This window comes from Ziziphus jujuba, chromosome 8 (genome assembly GCF_031755915.1).
Source record: "Ziziphus jujuba cultivar Dongzao chromosome 8, ASM3175591v1".
In the NCBI taxonomy this organism is placed as follows: Eukaryota; Viridiplantae; Streptophyta; class Magnoliopsida; order Rosales; family Rhamnaceae; genus Ziziphus; species Ziziphus jujuba.
The window spans coordinates 13,463,698-13,470,554 of NC_083386.1; the positions used below are offsets into that span (position 1 = coordinate 13,463,698).

Below are 6,857 nucleotides of genomic sequence, written 5' to 3' on the forward strand. Positions count from 1 at the left end.
TGTTGTTTTTCTCAATCATCTCCAACTCACCTGTCATTGCCTTGATCCAAGACTAACTTTGAGCTGCCTCTTTATAATTTTCAGGCTTAAGGATACAATTATTGCATTTGGCTAAAATATCAGTACGACTTCTCCATTTTACTGGTGTATGATCAAAGCCATCATGCAATCCATCAATTTCTGAATTAACAGAACTCATACCTAAACTTCCATGCTTATTTGATCTACCTCCCTTGCTGCTTGTAGCTTCTTTTGAACCAAAGATTCCTTGTCCTGTCTTTTCTGGAGTATAATGAATATCTTCAAGCACTGGATTCCTTCTCAAAACCTTGCAGTTATCAATTGCTATAGAGATTATATTTTGACTCCCATTATGTCCACTTTCCTTCCAATTCCATGAATTTTCTTCATCAAATACAACATCTCTAGACAAAATCAACTTCTTAGTTGTAGGATCAAACACCCTATAACCCTTCTCACAAATTCCATATCCTACAAAGACTCCTTTTATACTTTTAGGATCCCATTTTTGCCTTGTCTTAGTTGGTACATGGACATAACATAGAGAACCAAAAATTTTCAAGTGTGCGATTCCTGGTTTTCTTCCACTATAGGCTTCAAAAGGAGTTACTCCATCAAGTGCTTTAGTAGGACATCTATTAAGCAAGTACACGGCCATATGAACAGCTTCTCCCCATAGGTAATAAGGCATTTGTTTATCATGCAACATAGCCTTAGCCATTTCAACAACTACTCTATTCTTCCTTTCCACCACTCCATTCTGTTGTGGAGTGTAGGCTACTGTCATTTGTCTTTGAATACCCCTCAAACTCATAGAATTTAACAAATTCAGCAAATATGAACTCTCCTCCTCTATCACTTCTCACACATTTGATCTTAAATCCGCTTTGAAGTTCAACCATGGATTTGAATTTTCTTAAAGCAGGTAAAAGCTTCAGATTTATTTCTCAGAAAGTATACCCAAACCATGTGTGTATAATCATCTACAAAAGCATAAAGTACCTATTTCCAGCAAGGGTTTCTATCTGCATTAGACCAGACAAGTTAGTATAAACCAATTGTTGTGGCTGACTTGCTCTCCAGGCCTTATTCTTTTGAAAGACTTCTCGATGCCACTTTCCAAATTGATATCCTTCACATATTTTCATAGTTTCCTCAAGTTTTGGTAGTCCCAAAACTATATCTTTCTTCTTTAACTCCAGCAGTGCATTCAAGCGTAGGTGTCCCATTCTTTTATGCCAAGTTTCCACACTGCAATCTGTTTGAGCCCTTGGAGCAAACTATTCACTTGATGTCATAGTTAAGGGATAACATCGGTTTGTCTTTGCTTTAACCTTCACAACTAAATTTTCTAATGCAGGTCCATTATATATACAACACATCCCTCCACCAAACATTAGATAATAGCCATGCTCATCCATTTGACCAACACGAAGCAAATTTTCTTTCAAACCAGGTAAAGACATCACCTCTTTAATATGCTTCTTGCCTCTGTCTGTATCAATCACCAATGTACCTTTCCCAGCTATGCTTTCTAGTATACCATTGGGCATTTGAACTCTTCTATACAGATTCTTTTAACATCAATAAAAAGATCCATATTCCCTGTCATATGATTGCTACATCCACTATCTATATACCATTCACTGCCCTTACTGGACTTTTTAAGCTCACTAGCTACATAAAACATGTTGCGTGTCAGCTCCATTTAATTTGTACAATTTGCTTTGTGCACATTCTTCCCATTTGGACACTCTATTGCCCAATGTCCAAATCTGTCACAAGTATAGCACTTTGGTTTCCCTTTGAATCTACACTCTCCAAAATGGTATTTGCCACATGTTCTACACTATGGTTTTGAATTTTCTTGGTTACCTCCAACTTGCCATCTGTTTCCACTGTGAATAGTATTCCCAGAATGAGCTTGGTTTCCATGAATTCTTTGTTGAAATCTCTGCTTCGGTTCCCACTTCTTTTCTCTTGGAGTCCAAGTCTTCTGGAATTTAGCTACGTTGGAGTGTATTACTCCTTTGTTTTGTGTTTTACAGTTTGCAACATGATTGTTCACAGATAAGGTAGAGAAAGCTTTCTCTGTGAAATCAGTGACTTGCAAGTCAAGTCTCTGTTCTTGGCTTTTAAGAATTACAACCACTTCTTGAAATTCTACTGATTCCAGATCCTTAGTACTTTCTATTATCAAGCATATAGGCCCATAAGCTTTAGTCAAAGTAATTAAAACTTTTTGAACCAACCTCTCATTAGATAAGCTCTCTTCGAAGGTTTTCATCTGATTTATCAAATCATTCAATCTAGTAAGATAACTAGATAATGTTTCATCCTCTTTCATTTTAGTATATTCAAATTCCCTCGTTAGACTTTGCAGTTTCACAGATCTTTCTTGTTCACCACCATGAAATTCCTTGTACAGTAGCTCATAAGCTTCTTTCGAGGTTTCTGCATTAACTATCCTTGGAAAGATCTGATCTGAAATAGCACCTTGGATAATGCCCAAAGCCTTTGCATCCTTCATGTAGAACTCCATCATTTGTTCATCATCTTCCACTATCGAGCTTCCCTCAGCTTCTTCAATTTTCCCCTTCAGCTTTCTATCAAGAATTGGAATTCCTTTATCCACGAATCTCCAAAGCCCATAAGATTTGAAGATGGTCACCATCTTAATCCTCCAGAACTTATAATTCTCATATGAGAATATTGGAGCTCTCACTTTAGATCCAGCCATTGTTTTTGTTGATCTTACAACACAAGAAACCAGTATTTTGATTTTTTTTTTTCACCTCACAGTGTTTATCCCAGTCTCATATTTGATCGAGAGGCTCTGATACCATGTTAATGGTTTTGGAGCTCTGTAATATTTCTGTATTATGCAGAAAAATAAGCATTCGAGAGAGAGAGAGAGAGAGAGAGAGAGAGGAAAAAGAAGCTAGAGGAGAAAATTGTGTGTGAGCTCTTTTTCATTCAATATAACCGTATTTATCCAAAATGTTTGCATCATCAAAAAGGAACATTACATTTCTATTATTAAAAAAGATTCTCTTCACACTTTCATGCGTGCACACACTCTTTTACAATTCACAATGACACCTAACGTATGAGCCATAATGGAAATACACCTATGCATTTCACTTATCCATGTCAAACCCTGTCTCCATGTCAGCATAGGGGTTATACTTCAACAACCACATGGAGTTCCCAATATTGGCAGTCTGTTTATTCTCTGTATTCTATACCATCTCCATCCTCTGGAAGATTGTTCTTCAATGCAGATCATCAGACAGAACCAGCTACATGCTAGCCTATGAATGCTTCAAACCCACCAACTTCCAGAAGCTTGATGTCCATTATAGTGCCAAAATCATCTTAAGAAACAAGAATCTGGGACTCGAAGACAATAGAGTCATGTTGAAAACCATGGCCAATTCAGGGCTTGGAGAAGAATCCTATGGTTTGAAAACTGCCATGGCCAGTCGAGAACAATATCCAACCCTCACTATGCCTTTCCGGAGATGGACGAAATGATCTTTGGAACCCTTGAGAAGCTTTTTGCCTGAATGTAAATTCCTCGTCAGAAATTGGTGTCATCATTACATTTATATTATTCTTTTTACAGGTATAAAATGAGGGAGGATGTCGAGTACTCCTTCGAACTCGCAGGAATGGGCTGCAGTGCTAGCATCATCTCTATTGAGGTTGTGGGAACCAATTGGTACTGGGAAAGAAAGATCCATAATGATATCCAACTTTCTCTTCTGAAGTGGAGGCTGATCAATGCTTTTCACGAACTATAAGGCTTTAAAGCACCGTTCCATTTTGAAATTGAACTGTCTGGTTTGAATCCATACAGGTTCAAATGATGAAGCATATAATTGTTGCATAGAAGTAGAAGATGAAAAGGGATATAAAGGGTTTCATCTCTCCAAAAGTCTCACAAAAGTATCAGCTAAGGCTTTGACTTTGAACCTTAAAGTGCTTTTACCTAAATTCCTTCCACTAAGCGAGCAACTTTGATACATGACATTACTTGCATGGAAAAAAATTAGAATTATTAGTTCTTCGAAGACTGAAATAGCTAGGGTTGATTTGAACATCAAATCTGGTATCGATCATTTCTGTGTCCACCCAGGTAGTCGTGGGGTTATTGATGGTATCGGTAAGAGCAAAGCTAAGTAAATATGATCTTGAACCATCTAGAATGGTAGTTCACATGTTTGGCAATACATCACCTGGTGGATTTTGGTATGCTTTAGGTTATATGGAGGCCAAAACAAGGATAAAGAAAGATGACAAGATTTTGATGATAGGGTTAGGAGCAGGATTCAAATGCAACTGTGTTTGGGAGGTAACTAGGGATTTGGATGATGTTAATATGTAGAGAGATTGCATAAATAGTTACCCTCGGAGTTCAAGTGCGAATCCTATCAAGGAGATGTATGGTTGGATCAACAATGAATATCTAAATTTCGTTCAGTTGATCGAACATCAATTTGATATACAAAGTTGAATCCCGCTTATCCGTTATTGGTTGATGGTGTGGCATTAAATTCAATATGGTACTAGCTAAAGCTCTCTTTGTTTTATGTTTTGTCTTATACTTTAATCATTTTATATGTTAGCCCGACTAATAAACATGGGTATAAAAGTGATCATTAAGTTGCAATGCCTTAATTTTGTTTTCATTAGTTCTCTTAGATTTATGATCAATAAAGCAAATAGTTCTTCGCTCAAAACATATGCAAGAAGGTCATAAAATCACTAATTCTGGTGCCTTCGATAATGTTTATTTTTTGGTTTTTATTTTTTTGACTTAATTATGTAGTAAATTGTTTGCTTCAAATTTTGTAAGTTTTATGTATGAGTGGTTATAATTTATTAGATATCTCAAATAATAACAAATTTGCTAACTAAAAGAAAAAAAATACATATAAATACCAAATTGAAATCCATTTTAAACTATTTTTTTTTATCTTTTTAAATTTATAGTTAATTGAACTATATAACAAATAAATTTTTTAAGTGTTTACTTGAGTTTGGCTTTTTCTCTGCTAAATTTAAAATTAGTAGAAATTCATGATCTTGATGTTTACATACTTTATAGTATAATTTGTTTCCCTTTTAGTTTGCAGAAAATGGAAATATTAACCATTTAATTTTTATTTTGGACAAGAATTCAAGTCAATTTATTCAAATTAATGCATAGAAAGTATTCAAATACTTAATCATGTGGTCAAATCATTAAAAAATGTATTTACAATTCAAAATTCAAACATCAATTTAAGTTAAATCTTCCACTCTAGGTGTAATCATTCCAGCAATTTTATCTCTTAACTCCGTTTTTCCAACGATATTTTCATGTCAATTACGTCGAAAAAACAAGTTTTTTTTCTATGGATATTGGCAGCTTTATACCCCGAACTTTATTGGGATTGATACATTGCACCCTAAATTTTTTTTCCTGCCATTATGCACTCTAAACTTCCTTTTCCCTTGCACCGTTGATTCTTCTGTCAAAAATGCTTAACGGAATGACCACGTGTTGTGCACGTGATCATCAAGCAAGGGTAGATCATGTCATTTTACTGTCCTCATCATGTGCCTCTCGTATGTGTGATTAGAGATCAGAAACCAGTCTCCTCAGATAGGGATTTTACTGTCCTAATTTTTTTCCCAATTCATCCAAGTGCATGAATTTCCTTCTTCAACAGCAACAATATGAAACTCAAAGGTAAAAAGAAACTCTTTTTATTTAGCATTCAAAGTTTAAAGTTTTGCTTGACTTTATTGATTTTTTTTTTTTTTTTTTGGTTTTATGTGTAGAGCTGTGACAGCTTTGATGATGGGTACTAATGATTTGCACAAGTTCGGAAGATCTCACCTTGAAAGGAATGATTTTTCAATGAATGGTACTGTGGAATGGTGAATCCAGCTTCTAGGCAAATTTGTTTGACTTCCCCAGCTGACAGCACTTTAAGAGAGGAAGATGTTTTAAATTATTTCAGGCTCTATTATCTTAAAATGGATTTGTGGGTTCTTTTTTCTTTTTTGCTTCAATGGATTATTATTCAATATGCTGATTATTTTTATTTTTTTTTCAATTGAAGCATTTATGGACCAGTTCAAGATATGAGAATCCTATACCAGCAAAAGAGAATGTTTGGATTTGTAACTTTTGTCTACCCAGAAATCGTGAAGCTTATCCTGGCTAAAGGAAACCCTCATTTCATTTGTGATGCTAAAGTTCTCGTTAAGCCTTACAAAGAGAAAGGCAAAGTTCAGGACAAGTACAGGCAGATTCTGAAAGCTTTTGATCTGTTTTTCTCTTTTATGTTGTCAGCAAAATAGTAAACTTTTTGTTGCAAAAGCTAATTTCCTTTTCTTTTTTTTTTTTTCTCTTATGATTTTCCAGCAAACAACAATAGCAATAAGTTGAAAAAGGAGATTTTTCACCCTGTGGTACTCCAACTGGTTTGGATTCTAGAGACCCATATGATCTTCAACTTGGTAAGCGAAAACCTAAAAAAGAATTAAATCCTTTGTCTGTTTACAGCATTCAAAAGTGGATTTTTTTTTTTTTTAAACTCATGGTTTTCTATATTTATGAGAAGAATGACATTCAAACCATTTTTGACATGATCTACCCTCGCTTGATGGTCACATGCGCAGTACGTGATCATTCTATTAAGCATTTTTGATAGAAGAATCAATGGTGCAATGGAAAAGGAAGTTTGGGGTACATAATACCAGGAAAAAAAAGTTTATGATGCAATGTGTTAACCCTGATAAAGTTCGGGGTATATAGCTGCCAATATTCCTTTTTTCTA

The 6,857-nt window shown here is 35.1% G+C and overlaps 1 pseudogene; it reads left to right on the forward strand.

Annotated features, from left to right (window-relative positions):
- Window positions 1-3,222: 3,222 nt before the first annotated feature.
- On the forward strand, window positions 3,223-6,378 carry LOC125421552 (3-ketoacyl-CoA synthase 19-like; annotated as a pseudogene).
- Window positions 6,379-6,857: the final 479 nt, after the last annotated feature.